Below are 27,983 nucleotides of genomic sequence, written 5' to 3' on the forward strand. Positions count from 1 at the left end.
AAGGGTAATGGGAGTTGTGGTCAAGCTGAGACACAGACAGTGCACAGCCCCAGTGTATTGTGCAAAGGAAAAACCAGCCCTAACTGAAACCTGCACCTGTTAAAGATCAATGACCGATTTCCCCAGGACAATAGACTCAAATCAAGGAATAGCAACAGTAGCAGACTCCCCGGCGCCACCTCCCCTTATTTGGAAAGGCATACGCACTTGGAACAATAATGACTAGGACCCGCCCAGCCATCAAGGTACCCGCCCCTAATTGGCCAGTATCAATCAGAGTGATTGAGACTCTATCGATCCATTGGACCCTGGGTTAACCCGTCCAAAAGGGCGCGAAAGAGAAGAAGGATAAGAAGCTCTGTGCACTAGGGATCAGTCTCTTTTGGGATCGGTCTGTGTCCATGCCAACAGCAGCATAACGACCAGCCAAGTTCAAGATCCGCGATGGCTACCTGAGAGAGAGAGACGTGCCGCAGCCGAGACAAACCTGAAAATTTCCAGCCGACACATGTGGGGACTCAGATAAAGGCCTTATCTACCTGCACAGAGCCGGTCATTCAGATGTTAAGTAAAGGTCATTTTAGTTGATAGGTGTACTTTAATACGTAGTCGCGTGTATCATTGCACAGAGAGATAAGTCTTGTGTTCAATAATAAACTGTCCTTTGAAATAACCGACTGGTTGTCTGGTCATTTGGTCGTCTGATCATTTGGTCAGTACAAGAAACATACTCGCAGCTTGTGGTTTGATAATAAAGAGGCAACAGTGGCAGGTCTTCCCTCAGTCGCCATGAAAACCTTTAAACTCTGTTCCAGAATATCATTGTCAAATTAAGGAGGACATCTTTCCTCTGTAGCCTACAAACCTTTGATGTCTCTCCCTGCATGTCAAATTCAAAGATCTGTCAGATGAAGGTAAAAATCTTGCCTTTGATGTGTTAGAAACCTTTGAAATTCTTTTTTCACGTTCAATTTTATTCCCCTTCAACCATTTCAAGCCTCTGGGCTTGCTGAGAAGCCTAAAAGCTTTGAGCTGCATTGTTTGCATTCAATTTTACAGTCCATTTCCTTTTACAAGCCTCTTGATTGACAAATCCAGGCTATTTCAAAGGAGGGTTTGATGTCATAGAATTTACAGTGCAGAAGGAGGCCATTCGGCCCATCGAGTCTGCACCGGCTCTTGGAAAGAGCACCCTACCCAAGCCCACACCACCCTATCCCCATAACCCAATAACCCCACTCAACCAACACTAAGGGCAATTTTGGACACTAAGGGCAATTTATCATGGCCGATCCACCTAACCTGCACATCTTTGGACTGTGGGAGGAAACCGGAGCACCCGGAGGAAACCCACGCACACACGGGGAGGATGTGCAGACTCCGCACAGACAGTGACCCAGCCGGGAATTGAACCTGGGACCCTGGAGCTGTGAAGCAATTGCGCTAACCACTATGCTACTGTGCTGCCCTTATTTAGCTTTGTTTGTTTTCATCGCCCTTCACTGTTCATTAACTCTGAAGTGCTACCTCTTTTGATCAGGTGTTTCTATCACTGGGGTTTCCACTGTTCTGAAGTCATTCCTGGAAAGACCCGTGCGGTGTCCTGGCAGTGCCAATCTGCTAGTGCCAGGTTGTCAGTGCTAGTGGGCAGTGCCAGGTGTCTATTGACTTATATTCTTGACCTCAAGTACACATCCCATTAAAGGCTGACTTCTCTAACTGTGAATCTGGTTCAGTCCTCTGTTCCTGCCTGTGCGTCCGTTATCACAGCACCAAGGATCCAGGTTAGCACTGCTGCCTCACAGTACAAGGGAGCACATTCTCCCCGTGTCTGCGTGGGTTTCCTCCGGGTGATCTGGTTTCGTCCCACAGTCCAAAGATGTGCAGGTTAGGTGGATTGGCCGTGATAAATAGCCCCTTAGGGTGGGGTTGCAGGAATAGGGCAGGGGATTGGGCCTAGGTAGGGTGGTCTTTCAAAGGGTCAGTACAGATTCAGTGGGCCGAATGGCCTCCTTCTGCACTGTAGGAATTTTACGATTCTATGATTCAACACGGACTTGGTTGATGGCCACCATTTGCCCCAACCATGAATATCTACTGACAAAGTCTAATTTTTAGAATTTTGCCTGTTAGTTCCTCCGCCAAGCGGAATAGATGCTCTCGCGCATTCCTCCTGTTCTGATTCCCAGAATATCTGAAACTTCTGTCAAATCACTCCTTAACCACCTCAATTCTGAAAATAAAATCCTCATTTGTATTATTCTCGTCGATTACACTGTGCTCCCTTTAAAGGCACTATACCCTTGCTAAGGTTGTAATGTCCACAGTAATTCCAGATGTGGGACCGAAATCACATTCAGTGATTGGCCGGAGAATCCCCGTTTGCGCCGAAGGGTCCAAGCATGGCCAGTGCTATGTTGCACGACCCGGCCGCGGCAGGCTCCGGCGTGCACGTGCGCGGCCACAGACCCGGCAATTCTCCAACTGTATCCGCAGGTGAAGCCGAGACGTAAAACACCACCATTCCCATGCCGTTCGCAAATCAAAGAATCCAGCCCCTGGTCTGGAAAGGTTCGGAATATCTGAAATAAAATGGAAAACGCTGGAAAAACTCAGCAGGTCAGGCAGCAGCTGCGGAGGGGGAGAGAGAGAGAGAGAGAGAGTTAACGTTTCGGCAGAAGTTTCCATTATCCCCACTCTGGTCTCAAACTGATCAGTGTCTGAACCAGGTCAATAATTAGTCTTCATTTGGATCAATGTCAATGTGAGCTAAAAGTCGTTTCTGAGGATTTGATCCATTTTCTCTATCTCTTTTTTCTTTATCTCTCTTTGTTTTACTCTATTTCTCTCTCCCTGCCATTCTCTCTATCCTCTCGGTCTTCCTGTGACTGTCTCTGTGTCTCTCTCTCACACACTCTCTCTCTGACTGTCTACCTCTCTATCTCTCACTCACTCTCTCTCTCTGATTCCCTTTCTCCTTCTGATTGCCTACCTCTTCTCTCTCTCTACCTTTTTCTCAATGTGTCTCCCTTTCCCTCTAACCCTCTCTGACTCTCTCTCCCTACTCCCTCTCTCTGCCTCTCTCTGCTCCCCTGTCTCTCTCTCTGTCTCTCTACCCTCTGTCTCTCTCTCCTTCTGTCTCTAATTCTCTCTCGCCCTCCCTCCCTCTCTCTCCCTCTCTCTCTGACCCTCTCTCCCTCCCTCTCACTCGCTCTGTCTCCCCCCCTCTTCCTCCTTCCCTCCCTTTCTCTCTCCCTCCCTCTCTCTCTGTCTCTCTCTCTCCCTCTCTCTCAGTCACTCACCCTCCCTCTCTCCCTCTGTCTCTCTCCCACCCTCTCTCTCTGCCTCCCTCTCCCTTTCTCTCTCCCTCCCTCTCTCTGTATCTCTCCCTCCCTATCTCTCTCCGTATCTCTCCCTCCCTCCCTCTCTCTGTATCTCTCCCTCCCTCCCTCTCTCTTTATCTCTCCCGCCCTCTCTCTCCCTCCCTCTCTCTGTAACTCTCCCTCTCCCTCTCTGTATCACTCCCTCTCCCTCCCTCCCTCTCTCCCTCCCTCCCTCTCTCTCCCTCCCTCTCTCTGTATCTCTCCCTCTCTATCTCTCCCTCTCTGTCTCTCTCCCTCCCTCTCTCTCTATCTCTCCCTCTCTCTGTATCTCTCCCTCTCTCTCTGTCTCTCTCCCTCGCTCCCTCTCCCTCCCTCTCTCTGTATCTCTCCCTCTCCCTCTCTGCTCCCTCTCCCTCCCTCCCTCTCTCTCTCCCTCCCTCCCTCTCTCTCCCTCCCTCAGTATCTCTCCCTCTCTCTCTCTTTCCCTCCCTCTCTCTGTATCTCTCCCTCTCTCTCCCTCCCTCTCTGTATCTCTCCCTCTCTCTCTCTGTCCCTCTCCCTCCCTCCCTCTCTCCCTCCCTCCCCTCTCTCTGTATCTCTCCCTCTCTCTCTGTCTCTCTCCCTCCCTCTCTCTGTATCTCTCCCTCTCTGTATCTCTCCCTTGCTCTCTGTCTCTCTCCCTCCCTCCCTCTCTCTGTATCTCTCCCTCTGCCTCTTTGTATCACTCCCTCTCCTTCCCTCCCTCACTCTCTCGCCCTCCCTCTCTCTGTATCTCTCCCTCTCGCTCTCTGTCTCTCTCCCTCCCTCCCTCCCTCTCTCTGTATCTCTCCCTCTCTGTCTCTCTCCCACCCTCTCTCTGTATCTCTCCCTCTCTCTCTCTGTATCTCTCCCTCCCTCTCTCTGTATCTCTCCCTCTCTCTCTCTGTATTTCACCCTCTCTGTCTCTCTCCCTCCCCCTCTCTGTCTCTCTCCCTCCCTCTCTATCTCTCCCTCTCTCTCTCTGTATCTCTCCCTCTCTGTCTCTCTCCCTCCCTCGCTCTGTATCTCTCCCTCTCTCTCTCTGTCTCTCTCCCTCCCTCTCTCTGTATCTCTCCCTCTCTCTGTCTCTCTCCCTCCCTCTCTCTGTCTCTCTCCCTCCCTCTCTCTGTATCTCTCCCTCTCTCTCTCTGTCTCTCTCCCTCTCTCTCTCTGTCTCTCTCCCTCCCTCTCTCTGTATCTCTCCCTCTCTCTGTCTCTCTCCCTCCCTCTCTCTGTATCTCTCCCTCTCTCTCTCTGTATCTCTCCCTCTCTGTCTCCCTCCCTCCCTCGCTCTGTATCTCTCTCTCCCTCTCTCTCTCTCTCCCTCCCTCTCTCTGTATCTCTCTCTCCCTCTCTCTGTCTCTCTCCCTCCCTCTCTCTGTATCTCTCCCTCTCTCTGTCTCTCTCCCTCCCTCTCTCTGTCTCTCTCCCTCCCTCTCTCTGTATCTCTCCCTCTCTCTCTCTGTCTCTCTCCCTCTCTCTCTCTGTCTCTCTCCCTCCCTCTCTCTGTATCTCTCCCTCTCTCTGTCTCTCTCCCTCCCTCTCTCTGTATCTCTCCCTCTCTCTCTCTGTATCTCTCCCTCTCTGTCTCTCTCCCTCCCTCGCTCTGTATCTCTCTCTCCCTCTCTCCCTCCCTCTCTCTGTATCTCTCTCTCCCTCTCTCTGTCTCTCTCCCTCCCTCTCTCTGTATCTCTCCCTCTCTCTGTCTCTCTCCCTCCCTCTCTCTGTATCTCTCCCTCTCTCTCTCTGTATCTCTCCCTCTCTGTCTCTCTCCCTCCCTCGCTCTGTATCTCTCTCTCCCTCTCTCTCTCTCTCCCTCCCTCTCTCTGTTTCTCTCTCTCCCTCTCTCTGTCTCTCTCCCTCCCTCTCTCCGCCAGCCTGGGACCGGCAGGGGCAGTACTGATCGGATTGGGAAGCTGCACCTTGCAGGAGATGTGGGACTGCTCCTGATTCTGCCCCGGAGCGGGGAGAGGGAGCGGCGGATCCGCAGGAGGAGGAGGCGGAGGCGGAGAGCAGCCAGAGGCAGAGGACGGGCGATGGGAACAGGCGGAGCGGCAGCGCCGGCATTGATGGAAATCGGGACGGATGAAGGAGGAAGGAGGTGAGAATCCCGGACCGGATCGCGGGGAATCCCGACTCAGCCCCGGGCCGGGGGACTGACACACACCCGGAGATCAAACCTGTGGAATAGAGAGGCAGCCTCCCTCTCTGTCCCTCATCCCTCCCTGTCCCTCACTATCCCTCATCCCTCCCTGTCCCTCATCCCTCCCTGTCCCTCACTATCCCTCATCCCTCCCTGTCCCTCACTATCCCTCATCCCTCCCTGTCCCTCACTATCCCTCATCCCTCCATGTCCCTCACTATCTCTCATCCCTCCCTGTCTCTCACTATCCCTCATCCCTCCCTGTCCCTCATCCCTCCCTGTCCCTCACTATCCCTCATACTCCCTGTCCCTCATCCCTCCCTGTCCCTCACTATCCCTCATCCCTCCCTGGCCCTCACTATCCCTCATCCCTCCCTGTCCCTCATCCCTCCCTGTCCCTCACTAACCCTCATCCCTCCCTGTCCCTCATCCCTCTCTGTCCCTCATCCCTCCATATCCCTCACTATCCCTCATCCCTCCCTGTCCCTCACTATCCCTCATCCCTCCCTGTCCCTCATTCCTCCCTGTCCCTCATCCCTCCCTTTCCCTCACTATACCTCATCCCTCCCTGTCCCTAATCGCTCCCTATCCCTCACTATCCCTCATCCCTCCCTATCCCTCATCCCTCCCTGTCCCTCATCCCTCCCTATCCCTCATCCCTCAATATCCCTGACTACCCCTCATCCCTCCCTATCCCTCATCCCTCACTATCCCTCATCCCTCCCTATCCCTCACTATTCCTCATCCCTCACTATCCCTCATCCCTCCCTATCCCTCATCCCTCCCTATCCCTCATCCCTCTCTATCCCTCACTCTCCCTCATCCCTCCCTATCCCTCATCCCGCCCTGTCCCTCATTACCCCTCATCCCCTCCCTATCCCCTCATCCCTCCCTATCCCTCATCCCTCCCTATCCCTCAACCCCTCCCTATCCCCATCCCTCCCTATCCCTCCCTAACCCTCATCCCTCCCCGCCCCTCATCCCTCATTACCCCTCATCCCCTCCCTATCCCCTCATCCCTCCCTATTCCTCATCCCTCACAATCCTCTCATCCCTCCCTATACCTCATCGCTCCCTCACTATCGCTCCCTAGCCCTCATCCCTCCCTATCCCCTCATCCCTCCCTATCCCTCATCCTCCCTATCCTCTCGTCCCTCCCTATCCTCTCGTCCCTCCCTATCCTCTCATCCCTCCCTATCCCTCCCTATCACTCATCCCTCACAATCCCCTCTTCCCTCGCTATTCCCTCCTCCCTCTCTATCCCTCATCCCTCCTTATCCCTCATTCCTCCCTAACCCGCATCCTCTTCATCCATCCCTCCCTCATCCCTTCCTATCCCTCATCCCTCCATATCCCCTCATCCCTCCCTATCCCTCAGCCCTGCCTTATCCCTCACAATCCTGTTGTTCCTCCATATCCCTCATCCCTCACAATCCCCTCATCCCTCCCTATTCCTCATCTTTCCCTCCCTATCCCTCACCCCTCCCTATCCCCTCTTCCCTCCCTATCCCTCACCTGTCCCTATCCCTCATCCCTCACTATCCCCTCATCCCTCCCTATTCCTCATCCCTCCCTCAGGATCCCTCATCCTTCCCTATCTCTCAACCTTCCTATCCCTCATCCCGCCCTCCCTATCCCTCACCCCTCTATATTCCTTCCTCCCTCCCTAACCCTCCCCTCCTTAACCCTCATCCCTCCTTCCCTCCCTATCCCTCATCCCTCCCTATCCCTCACTTTCCCTCATTACTCCCTCATCCCTCACAATCCCCTCATCCATCCCTATCCCTCATCATCCCTATCCCCTTATCCCTCCCTCCCATCCTATCCCATCAGTCCCTATCCCCTTCCTCCCTATCCACTCAGCTCTCCATATCCCTCATCCTCCCTATCCCTCATCCCTCCCTCCCTCCGTCCTCATCCCTCCCTCCCTATCCACTCATCCCTACCTTTCGCTCATCCCTCCCTCTGCATCCCTCATCACTCCCTCCCTATCCCTCCCTATTCCTCATCCTCCCTATCCCCACATCCTCCCTCTACCCTCATCACTCCTCCCTATCCCTCCCTCCCTATCCCTCAGCCCTCCCTACCTCCTTATCCCCTCATCCATCACTATCCCTCATCCCTCACTATCTGTCATCACTCCCCATCCCCTGAACCCTCCCTCCCTATCCCCTCATTCCCCCCTATTCCCTCTTCCCTCCCTCCCTATCCCACATCTCTCCCTCCCTAGCCCCTCATCCCTCAATATCCCTCATCCCTCACTATCCCTCATCACTCCCTATCCCCTCATCCCTCCCTCCCTATCCCTTCATCCGTCAATATCCCTCATCCCTCCCTATCCCTCATCCCACCCTCCCTATCCCTCATCCCACCCTCCCTATCCCTTATCCCTCCCTCCCTATCCCCTCATCCCTTCCTTACTAATCCCCTCATCCCTTCCTATCCCTCATCAGCCCTATCCCTTCATTCCTCACTCCATATCCCTCATCCCTCCCTCCCTATACCTCAACCCTTCCTCCCTATCTCTCATCCCTCCCTCCATATCCCTCACCCCTCCTTATCCCCGCCCTCCATCCCTATCCGCTCTTCCCTCCCCATCCCCTCCCTCCCTCCCTATCCCCTCATCCCTCCCTCCATATCCCTACATCCCTCCTTCCCTATCCCCTCATCCATCCCTCACTGTCCCCTCATCCATCCTTCCCTATCCCTTCAACCCACCCTATCCCCTATTCCCTCATTCCTGTCCCCTCGTCCCACCCACCTAATCCCCTCCCTCCCTATCCCCTCAACCCTCCCTATCCCATCCCTCACTATCCACACATCCCTCCCTCCCTATCCCCTCATCCCTCCCACCTATCCCCTCATCCCTCCCGCCTATCCCCTCATCCCTCCCTATCCCGTTATCCCTCCATATCACCTCATCCCTCCCTCCCTATCCTCATCCATCCCGATCGCCTAATCTCTCCCGAGCCCCAGATCCATTCCACCCTCTTCCCCTCCCTCCCTATTCCTTCTCCTCTCCCTCTCTCCCACTCCCTTCCCCCTCCCCCACCGTCCCCCTCCCTCCCCTCTCCCTCCACCTCCCCCACTCCCTCCCCCTCCCCCACTCCCTCCCCGTCCCCCTCCCCCCCACCGCCCCCCTCCCCCACCGACCCCCTACCTCCCCTCCCCCTCCCCATCCCTTCCCCTCCTCTCCCCCTCCCTTCCCCCTCCCTTCCCCTCCCCCTCCCTTCCCCCTCCCCTTCCCCTCCCTCCCTTCCCCCTCCCCTCCCCCTCCCCCTCCCCCTCCCCCTCCCCTCCCCCTTCCCTCCCTTCCCTCTCCCTCCCCTTCCCCCTCCCTCCCCCTCCCCTCCCCCTCCCCTTCCCCTCCTTCCCCCTCCCTCCCCCTCCCCCCACTCCCTCCCACCTCCAACTCCCTCCCCCTCCCACCTCCCCCTCCCCCTCCCACCTCACCCTCCCTCCCCTCCCACCTCACCCTCCCTCCCCCTCCCACCTCCCCCTCCCCCTTCCCCTCCCCCTCCTCCTCCCACCTCCCTCCTCCTCCCCCTCCCTCCTCCTCCCTCTCCCTCCCCCTCCCCTCCCTCCCCTCTCTCCCCCTCCCTCTCCCTCCCCCACTCCCTCCCCGTCCCCCTCCCCCCACCGTCCCCCTCCATTCCCCCTCTCCCATCCCCCTCCCTCCGCCTCCCACCCCCCTCCCCCTCCCACTCCCTTCCCTCTCCCTCCCCCTCCCCTACCCTACCCTCCTTCCCCACTCCCCTCCCCTTCCTCCCCTACCCCTCCTTCCCCACCTCCCCTCCCCCTCCTTCCCCACCTCCCCTCCCCCTCCTTCCCCCTCCCTCCCCTCCCTCTGCCTCCCCCCTCCCTCCCCTCCCTCTGCCTCCCCCTCCCTCCCCCTCCCTCCCCCCCTCCCCCCTCCCTCCCCCCCTCCCCCTCCCCCCTCCCTCCCCCCCTCCCCCTCCCCCCTCCCTCCCCCCCTCCCCCTCCCCCCTCCCTCCCCCCCTCCCCCTCCCCCTCCCTCCCCCCTCCCTCTCCCCCCTCCCCCCCTCCCTCTCCCCCCACTCCCTCCCCCCTCCCCCCACTCCCTCCCACCTACACCTCCCTCCCCCTCCCACCTCCCCCTCCCTCCCCCTCCCACCACCCCCTCCCTCCCCCTCCCACCTCCCCCTCCCTCCCCCTCCCACCTCCCCTCCCTCCCCCTTCCTCCTCCCACCCACCCCTTCCCCCTCCCACCCCTTCTCCTTGCTCCACCCTCCTCCCCCTCCCACCTCCCCTCCTCTCCCTCCCTCCTCCCCTCCTCTCCCTCCCTCCTCCCCTCCCTTCTCCCCCTCCCTCGCCCCTCCCTCCGCTTCCCCTCCCTCCCTCCCTCTCCCCCTCCCTCTCCCCCTCCCTCCTCCACTCCCTTCCTCCCCTCCCTCCACCTTGCCTCCCCCTCCCTCTCTCCCCTCCCCTCCCTCCCCCTCCCCTCCCTTCCCTCCCCCTCTCCCCTCCCTTCCCTCCCCCCTCCCTCTTCCCACCCCCCCTCCCTGCCTCCCCCTCCCTCTCCCATCCCCCTCCCTCCCTCCCCCTCCTCCACCTTCCCCAGCTCCCCTCCCCCTCCTTCCCACCTCCCCTCCCCCTCCTTCCTCACCTCCCCCTCCCTCCCAACCTCCCCCTCCCTCCCCCCTCCCCTATTCCTCCCCCTCCCTCCCCCTCCCCCTCCCTCCCTCCCCTACCCCCTCCCTCCCTCCCTGTCCCCCCCACCCCCCTGTGCCACCATGCTGCCCTGTGAGTGGGCAAATCAATGGCATATGCAGTATAATTTGGATAAGTGTGAGGTTATTCATTTTGGAAGCAAAAACAGGAAGGCAGATTACTACCTGAATGGTTGTAAATTGGGAGAGGGGAGTGTGCAGCGGGACCTGGGTGTCCTTGTGCACCATTCGCTGAAGGTAAGCATGCAGGTGCAGCAGGCGGTAAAGAAGGTTAATGGTATGTTGGCCTTCATTGCGAGAGGTTTCGAGTATAGAAGCAGGGATATGTTGCTGCAATTGTACAGGGCCTTGGTGAGGCCACACTTGGAGTATTGTGTGCAGTTTTGGTCTCCTTCTCTGAGGAAGGATGTTCTTGCTCTCGAGGGAGTGCAGCGAAGGTTTACCAGACTGATTCCAGGGATGGTGGGACTATGATATGAGGAGAGATTGACTGGGCTAGGACTAGGAATAGGAATGACCCTGGTAATTATAGGCCACTTAGTCTTACTTCGGTGGTCGGTAAGTTAATGGAAAAGGTCCTGAAGGATAGGATTTATGACCATTTGGAAAGATGCAGCTTAATCCGGGAGAGTCAACATGGATTTGTGAAGGGTAGGTCTTGCCTCACAAATTTGATTGAATTCTTTGAGGAGGTAACTAAGTGTGTAGATGAAGGTAGAGCAGTTGATGTCGTACACATGGATTTTAGTAAGGCGTTTGATAAGGTTCCCCATGGTCGGCTCATGAAGAAAGTAAGGAGGTGTGGGATAGAGGGAAATTTGGCCAATTGGATAAGTAACTGGCTATCACATAGAAGGCAGAGGGTGGTGGTGGACGCAAAATTTTCAGACTGGAAACCAGTTACCAGCGGTGTACCACAGGGATCAGTGCTGGGTCCTCTGCTATTTGTGATTTTTATCAATGACTTGGAGGAGGGGGCTGAAGGGTGGGTCAGTAAATTTGCTGATGACACCAAGATTGGTGGAGTAGTGGATGAGGTGGACGGCTGTTGTAGGCTGCAAAGAGACATTGATAGGATGCAGAGCTGGGCCGAAAAATGGCAGATGGTGTTTAACCCTGATAAGTGCGAGGTGATTCAAATTTGAATGCGGATTACAGGGTCAACGACAGGGTTCTGAGGAATGTGGAGGAACAGAGAGATCTTGGGGTTCATGTCCACAGATGTGTTAGCGTTTATTAAGGGGGGCTTGAGTTTAAGAGCCACGGGGTTATGTTGCAACTATACATGATTAGGAATGGGCAGCACGGTAGCATTGGGGATAGCACAATTGCTTCACAGCTCCAGGGTCCCAGGTTCGATTCTGGCTTGGGTCACTGTCTGTGCGGAGTCTGCACATCCTCCCCGTGTGTGTGTGGGTTTCCTCCGGGTGGTCCGGTTTCCTCCCACAGTCCAAAGATGTGCAGGTTAGGTGGATTGGCCATGATAAATTGCCCTTAGTGTCCAAAATTGCCCTTAGTGTTGGGTATGGTTACTGGGTTATGGAGATAGGGTGGAAGTGTTGACCTTGGGTAGGGTGCTCTTTCCAAGAGACGGTGCGGACTCGATGGGCCGAATGGCCTCCTTCTGCACTGTAAATTCTACGATAATCTATGAATGACCCTGGTGAGACCACATTTGGAGTATTGTGTGCAGTTCTGGTCACCTCATTATCGGAAGGATATGGAAGCATTGGAAAGGGTGCAAAGGAGATTTACCAGGATGCTGCCTGGTTTGGAGGGTAGGTCTTATGAGGAAAGGTTGAGGGAGCTAGGGCTTTTCTCTTTGGAGCGGAGGAGGATGAGAGGCGACTTAATAGAGGTTTATAAGGGCTGTTTAGCACAGGGCTAAATCGCTGGCTTTGAAAGCAGACCAAGGCAGGCCAGCAGCACGGTTCAATTCCCGTAACAGCCTCCCCGAACAGGCGCCGGAATGTGGCGACTAGGAGCTTTTCACAGTAACTTCATTTGAAGCCTACTTGTGACAATAACCGATTTTCATTTTCATTTTAATTTCATGATGAGGGGGATAGATAGAGTGGACGTTCAGAGACTATTTCCTCGGGTGGATGTAGCTGTTACAAGGCGGCATAACTATAAGGTTCAAGGTTGGAGATATAGGAGGGATGTCCGAGGTAGGTTCTTTACTCGGAGAGTGGTTAGGGTGTGGAATGGACTGCCTGCTGTGATAGTCGGGACACTTTAGGAACTTTCAAGCGGTTATTGGATAGGCACACGGAGCACACCAGAATGACCGGGAGTGGGATAGCTTGATCTTGGTTTCGGACAATGCTTGGCACAACATCGAGGCTGAAGGGCCTGTTGTGCTGTACTGTTCCATGTTCTATGTCTGTGTCTATGTTCTCGCTGGAGTTCAGAAGAATGAGGGGGGATCTCATAGAGACTTATAAAATTCTTACAGGACTAGACAGGGTAGATGCAGGGAAGATGTTACCAATGATGGGTGTGTCCAGAACCAGGGCTCACAGCCTGAGGATTCAGGGTAAACCATTTCGGACAAAGATGAGAAGACATTTCTTCACACAAAGAGTGGTGAGCCTGTGGAATTCATTACCACAGGAAGTAGTTGATGCTAAAACTTTGAATATATTCAAGAGGCGGACGGATATAGCACTTGGGGAGAATGGGATTAAAGGCTATGGGGAGAAAGCAGGATTAGGCTATTGAGTTGGATGATCAGCCATGATTGTGATGAATGGCGGAGCAAGGGCGAAGGGCCAAAAGGCCTCCTCCTGCTCCTATCTTCTAAGTATCTATGTATCTATTCCACCTCCCTCCCTCCCTCCCTCCCTATTCCCCTTCACACTCTCCCTCCCCATTCCCCCTCCCTCCCTCCCTATTTCCCCTCACTCCCTCCATCCCACCCTTATCCCCCCTCCCTTCCTTCCTCCGTCCCTATTGCCCCTACCTTCCTATCACCCCATTCCCCCCTCCCCTCCTCTCTCCATATCCACTTCCCTTCCCCATCCTGTCTACCCGCCTCTCCCCTCCCTCCCCCCAGCCCTCTCCCCCTCTCACTCCTCCCTCTCTCCCACCCAATCACCCCTCCCTCGTTTCCGATCACCCCACCCGCAAACCTGGGGCGGGATTCTCCTGCAATTGGCGTCGCGGCCGGTACCGACGCGAGAGCGGTGTGAACCACTCCGGTGTGAACCACTCCGGTGTGAACCACTCCGGTGTGAACCACTCTGGTGTGAACCACTCCGGTGTGAACCACTCTGGTGTCGGGCTGCCCGGAAGTTGCGGGATCTTCGCGAGTTGGCGCAGGCGCAGGAGGTTTCTGGCCATGGCGGAGCCTCACAGAGGCCTGCGCAGAGGGAAAGCGTGCCCCCACGGCACAGGCCTGCCCGCAGATCGGTGGGTCCCGATCGCGGGCCAGGCCACTGTGTGGGCCCCCCCCCCCCCCCGAGGACCCCGCTAGCCGCCCTCCAAGCCAGGTCCCGCCGGGATGGACCATGTCTCTTTCACACCGGCGGGACTGGGCGAAAACGGGCGGTCGCTCGGCCCATCGGGGCCCGGAGAATTGCCGGGGGGGCCGCTGCCAACGGCCCCCGACCGTCGCGGCCTGATTCCTGACCCCGCCCGAAAACCGGCACCGGATAATTCGGCAGCTGGCGCCGGAGCAGCGGGACGGGATTCACGCCACCCCCTGGCGATTCTCCGCCCCGGCGGGGGGGTCGGAGAATCCCGCCCCTGATCCCATCCCTCGCCTCCCTCCCTATCCTCCATCCTCATCCCCCTCCCGCTCTCCTTATCACCCTCCCTGTCCCCCCTCCCGCTGCCCCTCCCTCCCTATCCCCATCCCTCATTCCCTCTGCATCACTTTCTGTCCTTATCGCCCTCCCTCCATATCCCCCTCCCTCACTGAAGATCCACCCTCCCTCCCTCCCTCCATATCCACCAACCACCATCCAGAAACCTTCCTCCCTCCCTCCATGTCACCCCTCCCATCCTCACTCCATATCCCCCTCCCACAATATCTTCCTCCCTCCCTCCATGTCCCCCTCACTCCCTCCCTCCCTATCACTCTTCCTCCATCCCTCCAGTTCCCTCACTGTCTATCCCCCTCCCTCCAGCTCCCCTTCCCTCTCTCCATATCCCCCTTCCTCCAAATCACCCCTCCGTCCATATGCCCTCTCCCCAATCCCCTCCCTCCCTCCCTTCCCCTGTTCCTCCCTCCACCCCTCATTCCCTCCGTATCTCCTATCCCCTCCTCCCCTTCCAACCCCCCATCACACACCCTCTCTCTCCTTCCATCCCTCCCTATCCCTCCTCTCTCCCTCCTATTCCACACTCCCACCCTCTCCCCCTCCCACCACCCTGTCTGTCGCTCTCTCTCCTCCTCCCTCTTTTCCTCACTAGCCCCCTCCTTCCCTGTCCCCCTCCCCTCCTGCCACCCTGTCCCCCTCACTTCCTCCCTTCTGTCCTCCCTCCCTAACCCCCTTCCCTTCTGCCTTCCCAACTCCCCCTCCCTCTCCTCCTCCCACTCCCCCTTCCAACCTCCCACTCTCAGCCCTCCATGCCTCACTCCCGATCAGCCCACCCTCGTTCCCAATTACCCCTCTCTATCCTTGAGGCATCCTTGAGGCGGGGTATAGGTATACCTTATACCCTGCCCCCCTGCGGCCAGGTGTGGATGGGGAGCTGGTGGTGTGCGAATTTGAGGTCTACAGTTGAGAAGACCTGGGGCGCGATTCTCCACTCCCACGCCGGTTGGGAGAATCGCCTGGGCCGCCAAAATTTCCGGGGACGCCGGTCCGACGCCCTCCCGCGATTCTCCCAAGCGGCGGGAAGGCCCGGTCGGGTTTCGTGGGCCGCAGGCCGGAGAATCGCCCGAGACACCCAAAATGGCGATTCTCCGGCACCCCCGCTATTCCGAGGCCCGGATGGGCCGAGCGGCCAGGCCAAAACGGCGGGTTCCCCCCGGCGCCGTCCACACCTGGTCGCTGCAGTCGTGAGCGGTGCGTGAACGCTGGGGGGGGCGGCCTGCGGGGGGGTGAGGGGGGATCCTGGGGTGGCCCGCGATCGGTGCCCACCGATTGTCGGGACGTCCTCTCTGAAGGAGGACCTCCTTCCTTCCGCGGCCCCACAAGATCCGTCCCCCATCTTCTTGCGGGGCGGATTTAGAGAGGGCGGCAACCACACATGCGCAGATGATGCCCGTTATGCGGCGCCGGCCGCGTCATCTATGCGGCGCCGCTTTTACGCGGGCGACAAGGCCTCGCGCGGGTAGATGACGCGGTCCCGATACTGGCCCATTGTCAGGGCCTGAATCGGTTGGGACCGGGGCCGTTCCGCGCCATCGTGAATCTCGACGGCGTTCACAACGGCGCAGCCACTTCGGCGTGGGAGTGGAGAATCCCGCCCCCGGTACTGCGCAATCTGATTGACCATGTCAGATATGCGTGGGAGGGGTTACGCGTCGAGCTGCGTGTACCTATTGATGGTCTGGCTGTAGTGTACGACCATTCGGTGTTTCTCCCCAGTTTTGACTCCTACCACTTGGGCTCTCCAGGGGCTGTTGCTGGCCTCGATGATGCCTTCCCGAAGCAGCCGCTGGATCTCGGACCTGATGAAGGTCCTGTCCTTGGCGCTGTACCGTCTGCTCCTGGTGGCGACGGGTTTGCAATCCGGGGTTAGGTTTGCAAACAGAGAAGGCGGATCGACTTTTAGGGTCGCGAGGCCGCACACAGTAAGGGGTGGTAGGGGCCCGCCAAATTTCAGGGTTATGCTCTGGATGTTGCACTGGAATCCAGGCCGAGTAGCAAGGCAGCGCAGAGGTTAGGGAGGACGTGAGTGTGTGTGACTGTACAGTACCCCTGGATCGCCACGGAATGGGATCCGGAAGCCAGGGAGATTCTTTGATTGGCGGGGTGTACCGCGAGGGAGCAGCGCCTTACCGTATCCGGGTGGATGAAGCTTTCGGTGCTCCTGGAGTCCAGCAGGCAAGAGGTCCCGTGTCCGTCGATTTTAACGCTGGTCGATGCGGTGGCCAGGTTGTGCGGACGAGAGTGGTCGATGGTCACTGAGGCGAGTCGTGGCCGGTCGTCGCTGGTGTAGGATGACGGGGAGCCCGGGGGGGGACCTGGTCCTGGAACGCTGGCGGTGCCCATGTGCCGTGGGGGAGACAAGATGGCAGCGCCTGAAGTTCTTGAGGAGTACAAAATGGCGGCTGAAGATTTAGAGGAGTACAAAATGGGCCCATGGGCCGCACGTGGCGGGGGTTGGACAAGATGGCGGTGCCCATGGGCTGCACCTGTTGCTCGGGGGGGAAGATGGTGGCGCCCACTGGCTGTGCGTGGTCTGGGGAGGTGAAGATGGCGGCGCCCATTGTCCGTAAACGAGGGGGGTGGGGGTGATAGCGGCGACTGTATGGGCCTGGCACACCGCGGCGAAGTGCCCCTTCTTGCAAAGGGCAGCGCGGGCTGGCAGCGTTGGCGGGGGTGTTTCTGCTGGCCGCAGTAATAACATCGGGGACCCCCGGGGTTTGCTGTCTGGCGCGTGGCGCAGGCGTATTGACTGGATGAGGCCCCCGGTGGGGCGGCCGTCTATGGGGTCCACGATGCGAGGAGGGGTGGGCCGCGTGGCTCGGGGTGTAGGCCTGAATGTTGCGCGAGGCGACCATCATGGAGAGCGCTAGTTTCTTTGTCTCCGCTAGGTCGAGCGTGGCCCCCTCTAACAGTCGCTGGCGTATGAGGTCCGACCAAATCCCCGTAACAAACGCGTCCCGCATAAGGAGGTTTGAATGTTCAGTGGCCGTAACGGCCTGACAGTCACAGTCCCGGACGAGTGAGATTAGGGCCCGCCAGAAGTCTTCTATGGACTCACCAGGGAGTTGAGAGCGAGTGGCGAGTACGTGCCTGGCGAGTACGTGCCTGGCGAGTACGTGCCTGGCGAGTACGTGCCTGGCGAAGAGCGTGTTCGTCTTCTGAGCGTAATTCTCCTTGAGACGCGTCATGGCTTCGGCGTAGTTCGGCGCGTCCTGGATCAGCGGAAACTCGTTGGAGCTCAACCTTGAGTACAGGATCTGTATCTCCTGAGCCTCCGAGACAGGGCTGGGCGCCGAGTTGATGTACGCCTCAAAACAAGCTAGCCAGTGTTGAAAGTCCTTTTCGGCATCGCTGGAATGTGGATCCAGAGGCAGGCGATCCGGTTTGATACTGAGGTCCATCTTTTGAAAATCTTAGAGCAATAAATTGATCCACGGTCTATTGCACAAAGACTTGAGTTGGGTACAACTGAGGCTTTATTGCTCTAAGATGTGTGGCCTCCCACAGCAGCTGGCGAAATGGCTGCAGCATGGAGGACACACATATTTATACTCTGCCTACTGGGCGGAGCCAGCAGGCAGGGACTACCAACGTACCTGTAGTACAGGCCAGACCAAACATCACCTAATAGAGATGCAACAGTGGTTTACCACAATCCTCCCTCCCCACCCCCCCTCCTTCCCTACCTATACCCGGCCCCCCTGTGACCAGGTGTGGATGGCACCGGCCGCTCGGCCCATCCGGGCCGGAGAATCGGAGGGAAGCCCCACAACCGGGACACGCGCCCCGACGCTGGAACGCGATTCTCCGCCGCTCTAAAAAGGCAGAGTCTCGCCGGCGCCATCCACACCTGGTCACAGCCGGCGGGAACTCGGGTCGGGTCGGGGGGCGGCCTGTGGGGGGGTGAGGGGGGCTCCGACCCCGGGGAGGGGGGTCCAACCCCGGGGGGGGGTCCGACCCCGGGGAGGGGGGGTCCAACCCCGGGGGGGGGGGTCCGACCCCGGGTGGGGCTCCGACCCCGGGGGGGGGCTCCGATCCCGGGGGGGGGGGGGTCCGACCCCGGGGGGGGGGGTCCGACCCCGGGTGGGGCTCCGACCCCGGGGGGGGGGCTCTGACCCCGGGGGGGGGGGGGCTCCGACCTCGGGGAGGGGGGGCTCTGACCCTGGGGGGGGGTTCCGACCCGGGGGGGTTCCGACCCCGGGTGGGGCTCCGACCCCGGGGGGGGGGCTCCGATCCCGGGGGGGGGGGGCTCCGATCCCGGGGGGGGGGGTCCGACCCCGGGTGGGGCTCCGACCTCGGGGAGGGGGGGCTCTGACCCTGGGGGGGGGGGGCTCCGACCTCGGGGAGGGGTTCCGACCCGGTGGGGGGTCCGACCCAGGGGGGGCTCCGACACCGGCGGGGGTTCTGATGGGGCCAGGTCCGGGATTACGGCCCACCGATCGGCGGGTTGGCCTCCTGGTCTCCGGGCCTATTTTCTTACCTGCCGGCCCCTGGACACCTGCGCCACGTTGCATCGGGGCAGGTACGTTGAGGGAGGCCACCGCGCATGCGCGTGTTGGCACTGGCGCCACTGCGCAGGTCCTTGTTGATGCCGGCGCCACAGTGCATGCGCGGATCCCGCGGCACACAGTTCGCGTCGGGATGGGAGGATGGAGCGGCCAGAATTGGTACTCCCAGCGGCCCGTTCAGTCCCCGTTCACTCCCACAGCCCGTTCACTCCCCGTTAACACCCAACAGCCCATTCACTCCCAGCAGCCCGCTCACTCCCCGTTCACTCCCAGCAGCCATTCACTCCCAGCAGCCCATTTACTCTCAGCAGCCTGTTCACTCCCAGCAGCCCATTCGCTCCCAGCTGCCCGTTCAATCCCAGCAGCCCGTTCAATCCCAGCAGCCCATTCAATCCCCATCCTCTCCCAGCAGCCCGTTCACTCCCCATTCACTCGCAGCAGCCCGTTCTCTCCCCGCTCACTCCCAGCAGCCCGTTCACTCCCAGCGGCCCGTTCACTCCCCGTTCACTCGCAGCAGCCCGTTCACTCCCAGCAGCCCATTCGCTCCCAGCTGCCCGTTCAATCCCAGCAGCCCGTTCACTCCCAGCAGCCCATTCGCTCCCAGCTGCCCGTTCAATCCCAGCAGCCCGTTCAATCCAGCAGCCCATTCACTCCCCATTCTCTCCCAGCAGCCCGTTCACTCCCCATTCACTCCCAGCAGCCCGTTCACTCCCCGCTCACTCCCAGCAGCCCGTTCACTCCCAGCGGCCCGTTCACTCCCCGTTCACTCGCAGCAGCCCGTTCACTCCCAGCAGCCCATTCGCTCCCAGCTGCCCGTTCACTCCCAGCGGCCCGTTCACTCCCCGTTCACTCCCAGCAGCCCGTTCACTCCCCATTCACTCCCAGCAGCCGGCTCACTCCCCGCTAACTCCCTGCAGCCCATTCACTCCCAGCAGCCCATTCACTCCCAGCAGCCCGTTCACTCCCCGTTCACTCCCAGCGGCCCGTTCATTCCCAGCAGCCCGTTCACTCCCCGTTCACTCCCAGTAGCCCGTTCACTCCCCGCTCACTCCCAGCAGCCCGTTCACTCCCAGCGGCCCGTTCACTCCCAGCGGCCCGTTCACTCCCCGTTCACTCCCAGCGGCCCGTTCACTCCCCGTTCACTCCCAGCAGCCCGTTCACTCCCAGCGGCCCGTTCATTCCCAGCAGCCCATTCACTCCCAGCGGCCCGTTCACTCCCCGTTCACTCCCAGCAGCCCGTTCACTCCCCGTTCACTCCCAGCAGCCCGTTCGCTCCCCGTTCACTCCCAGTAGCCCGTTCACTCCCCGTTCACTCCCAGCGGCCCGTTCACTCCCCGTTCACTCCCAGCAGCCCGTTCGCTCCCCGTTCACTCCCAGTAGCCCGTTCACTCCCCGTTCACTCCCAGCAGCCCGTTCACTCCCCGTTCACTCCCAGCAGTCCGTTCACTCCCAGCAGCCCGTTCACTCCCCGTTCACTCCCAGCAGCCTGTTCACTCCCCGTTAACTCCCAGCGGCCAGTTCACTCCCCGTTCACTCCCCGTTAACACCCTTCAGCCCATTCACTCCCAGCAGCCCATTCACTCCCAGCAGCCCGCTCACTCCCCGCTAACTCCCTGCAGCCCATTCACTCCCAGCAGCCCATTCACTCCCAGCAGCCCGTTCACTCCCCGTTCACTCCCAGCGGCCCGTTCACTCCCAGCAGCCCGTTCACTCCCCGTTCACTCCCAGCGGCCCGTTCACTCCCAGCAGCCCGTTCACTCCCCGTTCACTCCCAGCAGCCCGTTCACTCCCAGCAGCCCGTTCACTCCCCGTTAACTCCCAGCAGCCCATTCACTCCCAGCAGCCCATTCACTCCCAGCAGCCCGCTCACTCCCCGTTCACTCCCAGCAGCCATTCACTCCCAGCAGCCCATTCACTCCCGACACTGGCGGGGGTTCTGATGGGGCCAGGTCCGGGATTACGGCCCACCGATCGGCGGGTTGGCCTCCTGGTCTCCGGGCCTATTTTCTTACCTGCCGGCCCCTGAACTCCTGCGCCACGTTGCATCGGGGCAGGTACGTTGAGAGAGGCCACCGCACATGCGCGTGTTGGCACTGGCGCCACTGCGCAGGTCCTTGTTGATGCCGGCGCCACTGTGCATGCGCGGATCCCGCGGCACACAGTTCGCGTCGGGATGGGAGGATGGAGCGGCCAGAATTGGTACTCCCAGCGGCCCGTTCAGTCCCCGTTCACTCCCACAGCCCGCTCACTCCCCGTTCACTCCCAGCAGCCATTCACTCCCAGCAGCCCGTTCACTCCCAGCAGCCCATTCGCTCCCAGCAGCCCGTTCAATCCCAGCAGCCCGTTCAATCCCTGCAGCCCATTCACTCCCCATTCTCTCCCAGCAGCCCATTCCCTCCCCATTCACTCCCAGCAGCCCGTTCACTCCCCGCTCACTCCCAGCAGCCCGTTCACTCCCAGCGGCCCGTTCACTCCCAGCGGCCCATTCACTCCCCGTTCACTCCCAGTGGCCCGTTCATTCCCAGCAGCCCGTTCACTCCCAGCGGCCCGTTCATTCCCAGCAGCCCGTTCACTCCCAGCGGCCCGTTCACTCCCAGCGGCCCGTTCACTCCCAGCGGCCCGTTCACTCCCCGTTCACTCCCAGTGGCCCGTTCATTCCCAGCGGCCCGTTCACTCCACATTCATTCCCAGCAGCCCGTTCACTCCCCGTTCACTCCCAGCGGCCCGTTCACTCCCCGTTCACTCCCAGCTGCCCGTTCACTCCCCGTTCACTTCCAGCAGCCCGTTGGCTCCCCGTTCACTCCCAGTAGCCGGTTCACTCCCCGTTCACTCCCAGCGGCCCGTTCACTCCCCGTTCACTCCCAGCAGCCCGTTCACTCCCCGTTCACTCCCAGTGGCCCGTTCATTCCCAGCGGCCCGTTCACTCCACATTCATTCCCAGCAGCCCGTTCACTCCCCGTTCACTCCCAGCGGCCCGTTCACTCCCCGTTCACTCCCAGCTGCCCGTTCACTCCCCGTTCACTTCCAGCAGCCCGTTGGCTCCCCGTTCACTCCCAGTAGCCGGTTCACTCCCCGTTCACTCCCAGCGGCCCGTTCACTCCCCGTTCACTCCCAGCAGCCCGTTCACTCCCAGCAGCCCGTTCGCTCCCCGTTCACTCCCAGTAGCCCGTTCACTCCCCGTTCACTCCCAGCTGCCCGTTCACTCCCCGTTCACTCCCAGTAGCCCGTTCACTCCCCGTTCACTCCCAGCAGCCCATTCATTCCCCGTTCACTCCCAGCAGTCCGTTCACTCCCAGCAGCCCGTTCACTCCCCGTTCACTCCCAGCAGCCCGTTCACTCCCCGTTCACTCCCAGCGGCCTGTTCGCTCCCCGTTCACTCCCCGTTAACTCCCTTCAGCCCATTCACTCCCAGCAGCCCATTCACTCCCAGCAGCCCGCTCATCCCCGTTAAATCCCTGCAGCCCATTAACTCCCAGCAGCCCATTCACTCCCAGCAGCCCATTCACTCCCCGTTCACTCCCAGCAGCCCGTTCACTCCCAGCGGCCCGTTCACTCCCAGCGGCCCATTCACTCCCAGCAGCCCATTCACTCCCAGCAGCCCGTTCACTCCCCGTTAACTCCCAGCAGCCCATTCACTCCCAGCAGCCCGTTCACTCCCCGTTCACTCCCAGCAGCCCGTTCACTCCCAGCAGCCCGTTCACTCCCCGTTAACTCCCAGCAGCCCATTCACTCCTAGAAGCCCATTCACTCCCAGCAGCCCGCTCACTCCCCGTTCACTCCCAGCAGCCATTCACTCCCAGCAGCCCATTCACTCCCGACACTGGCGGGGTTTCTGATGGGGCCAGGTCCGGGATTATGGCCCACCGATCGGCGGGCTGGCCTCCTGGTCTCCGGGCCTATTTTCTTACCTGCCGGCCCCTGAACTCCTGCGCCACGTTGCATCGGGGCAGGTACGTTGAGGGAGGCCACCGCACATGCGCGTGTTGGCACTGGCGCCACTGCGCAGGTCCTTCTGGATGCCGGCGCCACAGTGCATGCGCGGATCCCGCGGCACACAGTTCGCGTCGGGATGGGAGGACGGAGCGGCCAGAATTGGTACTCCCAGCGGCCCGTTCAGTCCCCGTTCACTCCCAGCAGCCCATTCACTCCCAGCAGCCCGCTCACTCCCCGTTCACTCCCAGCAGCCATTCACTCCCAGCAGCCCATTCACTCCCAGCAGCCCATTCACTCCCAGCAGCCCATTCGCTCCCAGCAGCCCGTTCAATCCCAGCAGCCCGTTCAATCCCAGCAGCCCATTCACTCCCCGTTCTCTCCCAGCAGCCCGTTCACTCCCCATTCACTCCCAGCAGCCCGTTCACTCCCCGCTCACTCCCAGAAGCCCGTTCACTCCCAGCGGCCCGTTCACTCCCAGCGGCCCGTTCACTCCCCGTTCACTCCCAGTGGCCCATTCATTCCCAGCAGCCCGTTCACTCCCAGCGGCCCGTTCACTCCCCGTTCACTCCCAGCAGCCCGTTCACTCCCCGTTCACTCCCAGCAGCCCGTTCGCTCCCCGTTCACTCCCAGTAGCCCGTTCACTCCCCGTTCACTCCCAGCGGCCCGTTCACTCCCCGTTCACTCCCAGCAGCCCGTTCACTCCCCGTTCACTCCCAGCAGCCCGTTCACTCCCAGTAGCCCGTTCACTCCCCGTTCACTCCCAGCTGCCCGTTCACTCCCAGTAGCCCGTTCACTCCCCGTTCACTCCCAGCAGCCCGTTCACTCCCAGCAGTCCGTTCACTCCCAGCAGCCCGTTCACTCCCCGTTCACTCCCAGCAGCCCGTTCACTCCCCGTTCACTCCCAGCAGCCCGTTCACTCCAAGCGGCCCGTTCACTCCCCGTTCGCCCCAGCAGCCCGTTCACTCCTCATTCACTCCCAGCAGCCCATTCACACCCCGTTCGTTCCCAGCAGCCCGTTCACTCCCAGCAGCACATTCACTCCCAGCGGTCCGTTCACTCCCAGCAGCCCATTCACTCCCAGCAGTCCGTTCACTCCCCGTTCACTACCAGCAGCCCGTTCACTCCCAGCAGCCCGTTCACTCCCCGTTCACTACCAGCAGCCCGTTCACTCCCAGCAGCCCATTCACTCCCCATTCACTCCCAGCAGCCCATTCACACCCCGTTCGTTCCCAGCAGCCCGTTCACTCCCAGCAGCACATTCACTCCCAGCGGTCCGTTCACTCCCAGCAGCCCGCTCACTCCCCGTTCACTACCAGCAGCCCGTTCACTCCCAGCAGCCCGTTCACTCCCCGTTCACTCCCAGCAGCCCATTCACTCCCCGTTTACTCCCAGCAGCCCGTTCACTCCCCGTTCACTCCCAGCAGCCCGTTCACTACCAGCAGCCCGTTCACTCCCCGTTCACTCCCAGCAGCCCGTTCACTCCCAGCAGCCCGTTCACTCCCCGTTCACTCCCAGCAGCCCGTTCACTACCAGCAGCCCGTTCATTCCCCGTTCACTCCCAGCAGCCTGTTCACTCCCAGCAGCCCGTTCACTACCAGTAGCCCGTTCATTCCTCGTTCACTCCCAGCAGCCCGTTCACTCCCCGTTCACTCCAAGCGGCCCGTTCACTCCCAGCAGCCCGTTCACTCCCCATTCACTCCCAGCAGCCCGTTCACTACCAGCAGCCCGTTCACTCCCCGTTCACTCCCAGCAGCCCGTTCACTCCCAGCAGCCCGTTCACTACGAGCAGCCCGTTCACTCCCCGTTCACTCCCAGTAGCCCGTTCACTCCCAGTAGCCCGTTCACTCCCAGTAGCCCGTTCACTCCCCAGTCTCTCCCAGCGCCCCGTTCACTCCCCGTTCACTCCCGCCGCCCCGTTCACTCCCAGCAGCCCGTTCGCTCCCCGTTCACTCCCAGTAGCCCGTTCACTCCCCGTTCACTCCCAGCGGCCCGTTCACTCCCCGTTCACTCCCAGCAGCCCGTTCACTCCCCGTTCACTCCCAGCAGCCCGTTCACTCCCAGTAGCCCGTTCACTCCCCGTTCACTCCCAGCTGCCCGTTCACTCCCAGCAGCCCGTTCACTCCCCGTTCACTCCCAGCAGCCCGTTCACTCCCCGTTCACTCCCAGCAGTCCGTTCACTCCCAGCAGCCCGTTCACTCCCTGTTCACTCCCAGCAGCCCGTTCACTCCCCGTTCACTCCCAGCGGCCAGTTCACTCCCCGTTCACTCCCCGTTAACTCCCTGCAGCCCATTCACTCCCAGCAGCCCATTCACTCCCAGCAGCCCGCTCACTCCCCGTTAACTCCCTGCAGCCCATTCACTCCCAGCAGCCCGTTCACTCCCAGCAGCCCGTTCACTCCCCGTTCACTCCCAGCGGCCCGTTCACTCCCAGCAGCCCGTTCACTCCCAGCGGCCCATTCAGTCCCCGTTCACTCCCAGCAGCCCGTTCACTCCCCGTTAACTCCCAGCAGCCCATACACTCCCAGCAGCCCATTCACTCCCAGCAGCCCGCTCACTCCCCGTTCACTCCCAGCAGCCCATTCACTCCCAGCAGCCCGTTCACTCCCAGCAGCACATTCGCTCCCAGCAGCCCGTTCACTCCCAGCAGCCATTCGCTCCCAGCAGCCTGTTCAATCCCAGCAGCCCGTTCACTCCCCATTCACTCCCAGCGGCCCGTTCACTCCCAGCAGCCCGTTCACTACCAGCGGCCCGTTCACTACCAGCGGCCCGTTCAATCCCAGCAGCCCGTTCAGTCCCCGTTCACTCCCAGCGGCCCGTTCACTCCCAGCAACCCGTTCACTCCCAGCAGCCCGTTCACTCCCCGTTCACTCCCAGCGGCCTGTTCACTCCCAGCAGCCCGTTCACTGCCCGTTCATTCCCAGCAGCCCATTCACTCCCAGCAGCCCGTTCACTACCAGCAGCCCGTTCACTCCCAGCAGCCCGTTCACTACCAGCAGCCCGTTCATTCCCCGTTCACTCCCAGCAGCCCGTTCACTCCCCAGTCTCTCCCAGCGGCCCGTTCACTCCCCGTTCACTCCAAGCGCCCCGTTCACTCCCAGCAACCCGTTCATTCCCCGTTCACTACCAGCAGCCCGTTCATTCCCCGTTCACTCCCAGCAGCCCGATCACTCCCCGTTCACTCCCCGTTCACTCCCAGCAGCCCGTTCACTCCCCGTTCACTCCCCGTTCACTCCCAGCAGCCCGTTCACTACCAGCAGCCCGTTCACTCCCCAGTCTCTCCCAGCGCCCCGTTCACTCCCCGTTCACTCCCAGCAGCCCGTTCACTCCCAGCAGCCCGTTCACTACCAGCAGCCCGTTCACTCCCCAGTCTCTCCCAGCGCCCCGTTCACTCCCCGTTCACTCCCAGCAGCCCGTTCACTCCCCGTTCACTCCCCGTTCACTCCCAGCAGCCCGTTCACTACCAGCAGCCCGTTCACTCCCCAGTCTCTCCCAGCGCCCCGTTCACTCCCCGTTCACTCCCAGCAGTCCGTTCACTCCCCGTTCACTCCCAGCAGCCCGTTCACTCCAAGCGGCCCGTTCACTCCCCGTTCACCCCAGCAGCCCGTTCACTCCCCATTCACTCCCAGCAGCCCATTCACACCCCGTTCGTTCCCAGCAGCCCATTCACTCCCAGCAGCACATTCACTCCCAGCGGTCCGTTCACTCCCAGCAGCCCATTCACTCCCAGCAGTCCGTTCACTCCCCGTTCACTACCAGCAGCCCGTTCACTCCCAGCAGCCCGTTCACTCCCCGTTCACTACCAGCAGCCCGTTCACTCCCAGCAGCCCATTCACTCCCCATTCACTCCCAGCAGCCCATTCACACCCCGTTCGTTCCCAGCAGCCCGTTCACTCCCAGCAGCACATTCACTCCCAGCGGTCCGTTCACTCCCAGCAGCCCATTCACTACCAGCAGCCCGTTCACTCTCCGTTCACTACCAGCAGCCCGTTCACTCCCAGCAGCCCGTTCACTCCCCGTTCACTCCCAGCAGCCCATTCACTCCCCGTTCACTCCCAGCAGCCCGTTCACTCCCCGTTCACTCCCAGCAGCCCGTTCACTACCAGCAGCCCGTTCACTCCCCGTTCACTCCCAGCAGCCCGTTCACTCCCAGCAGCCCGTTCACTCCCCGTTCACTCCCAGCAGCCCGTTCACTACCAGCAGCCCATTCATTCCCCGTTCACTCCCAGCAGCCTGTTCACTCCCAGCAGCCCGTTCACTACCAGCAGCCCGTTCATTCCTCGTTCACTCCCAGCAGCCCGTTCACTCCCAGCAGCCCGTTCACTCCCCATTCACTCCCAGCAGCCCGTTCACTACCAGCAGCCCGTTCACTCCCCGTTCACTCCCAGCAGCCCGTTCACTCCCCGTTCACTCTAAGCGGCCCGTTCACTCCCAGTAGCCCGTTCACTCCCAGTAGCCCGTTCACTCCCCAGTCTCTCCCAGCGCCCCGTTCACTCCCCGTTCACTCCCAGCGCCCCGTTCACTCCCCGTTCACTCCCAGCAGCCCGTTCACTCCCCGTTCACTCCAAGCGGCCCGTTCACTCCCAGTAGCCCGTTCACTCCCCGTTCACCCCCAGCAGCCCGTTCACTACCCGTTCACTCCCAGCAGCCCATTCACTCCCCGTTCACTCCCAGCAGCCCGTTCACTCCCAGCGGCCCGTTCACTCACAGCAGCCCGTTCACTCCCTGGGGAGTCTAGAACAGGGGTTCACAGTGTCAGAAAAAGGGGGTAGGTCATGGGCAGCACAGTGGTTAGCACAGTTGCTTCACAATTCCAGGTTCCCAGGTTCGAGTCCCGACTGGGTCGCTATCTGCGTGTGTTTCCTCCGGGTGCTCCGGTTTCCTCCCACAGTCCAAAGATGTGCAGGTTCGGTGGATTGGCCATGATAAATTGCCCTTAGTGTCCAAAAAAGGTTGGGTGGGGTTGCTGGGTTATGGAGGTAGGGTGGAGGCGTGGGCTTAAGTAGGGTGCTCTTTCCAAGGGCAGTGCAGACTCGTTGGGCCGAATGGCCTCCTTCTGCACTGTAAATTCTATGATTTTATGATTTAGGACTAGAATCATAGAATCATAGAAGTTTACAGCATGGAAACAGGCCCTTCGGCCCAACCAGTCCATGCTGCCCAGTTTTTTACCATTAAGCTAGTCCCAGTTGCCCGCACTTGGCCCATAACCCTCTATACCCATCTTACCCATGTAACCATCTAAATGCTTTTTGAAAGACACAATTGTACCCGCTTCTACTACTACCTCTGGCAGCCCATTCCAGACACTCACTACCCTCTGAGTGAAGAAATTGCCCCTCTGGGCCCTTCTGAATCTCTCCCCTCTCACCTTAAACCTATGCCCTCTAGTTTTAGACTCCCCTACCTTTGGGAAAAGATGTTGACTATCTACCTTATCTATGCCCCTCATTATTTTATAGACCTCTATAAGATCACCCCTAAGCCTCCTACGCTCCAGGGAAAAAAGTCCCAGTCTATCCAGCCTCTCCTTATAACTCAAAC

At 60.0% G+C, this 27,983-nt stretch overlaps 1 protein-coding gene across 1 annotated transcript in view; it reads left to right on the forward strand.

The window, feature by feature from the left end:
* The first annotated feature begins 5,024 nt into the window (after positions 1–5,024).
* ajm1 (apical junction component 1 homolog) overlaps positions 5,025–27,983 on the forward strand; it is an 82,714-nt gene continuing 59,755 nt past the window's right edge. The window contains exon 1 of the mRNA XM_072488075.1: positions 5,025–5,442. The gene's annotated coding sequence lies outside the window, so the exon portion shown is untranslated. The remainder of the gene's footprint in view (positions 5,443–27,983) is intronic.

The sequence above is a fragment of the Scyliorhinus torazame genome, chromosome 22 (genome assembly GCF_047496885.1).
Source record: "Scyliorhinus torazame isolate Kashiwa2021f chromosome 22, sScyTor2.1, whole genome shotgun sequence".
Classification (NCBI taxonomy): domain Eukaryota; kingdom Metazoa; phylum Chordata; class Chondrichthyes; order Carcharhiniformes; family Scyliorhinidae; genus Scyliorhinus; species Scyliorhinus torazame.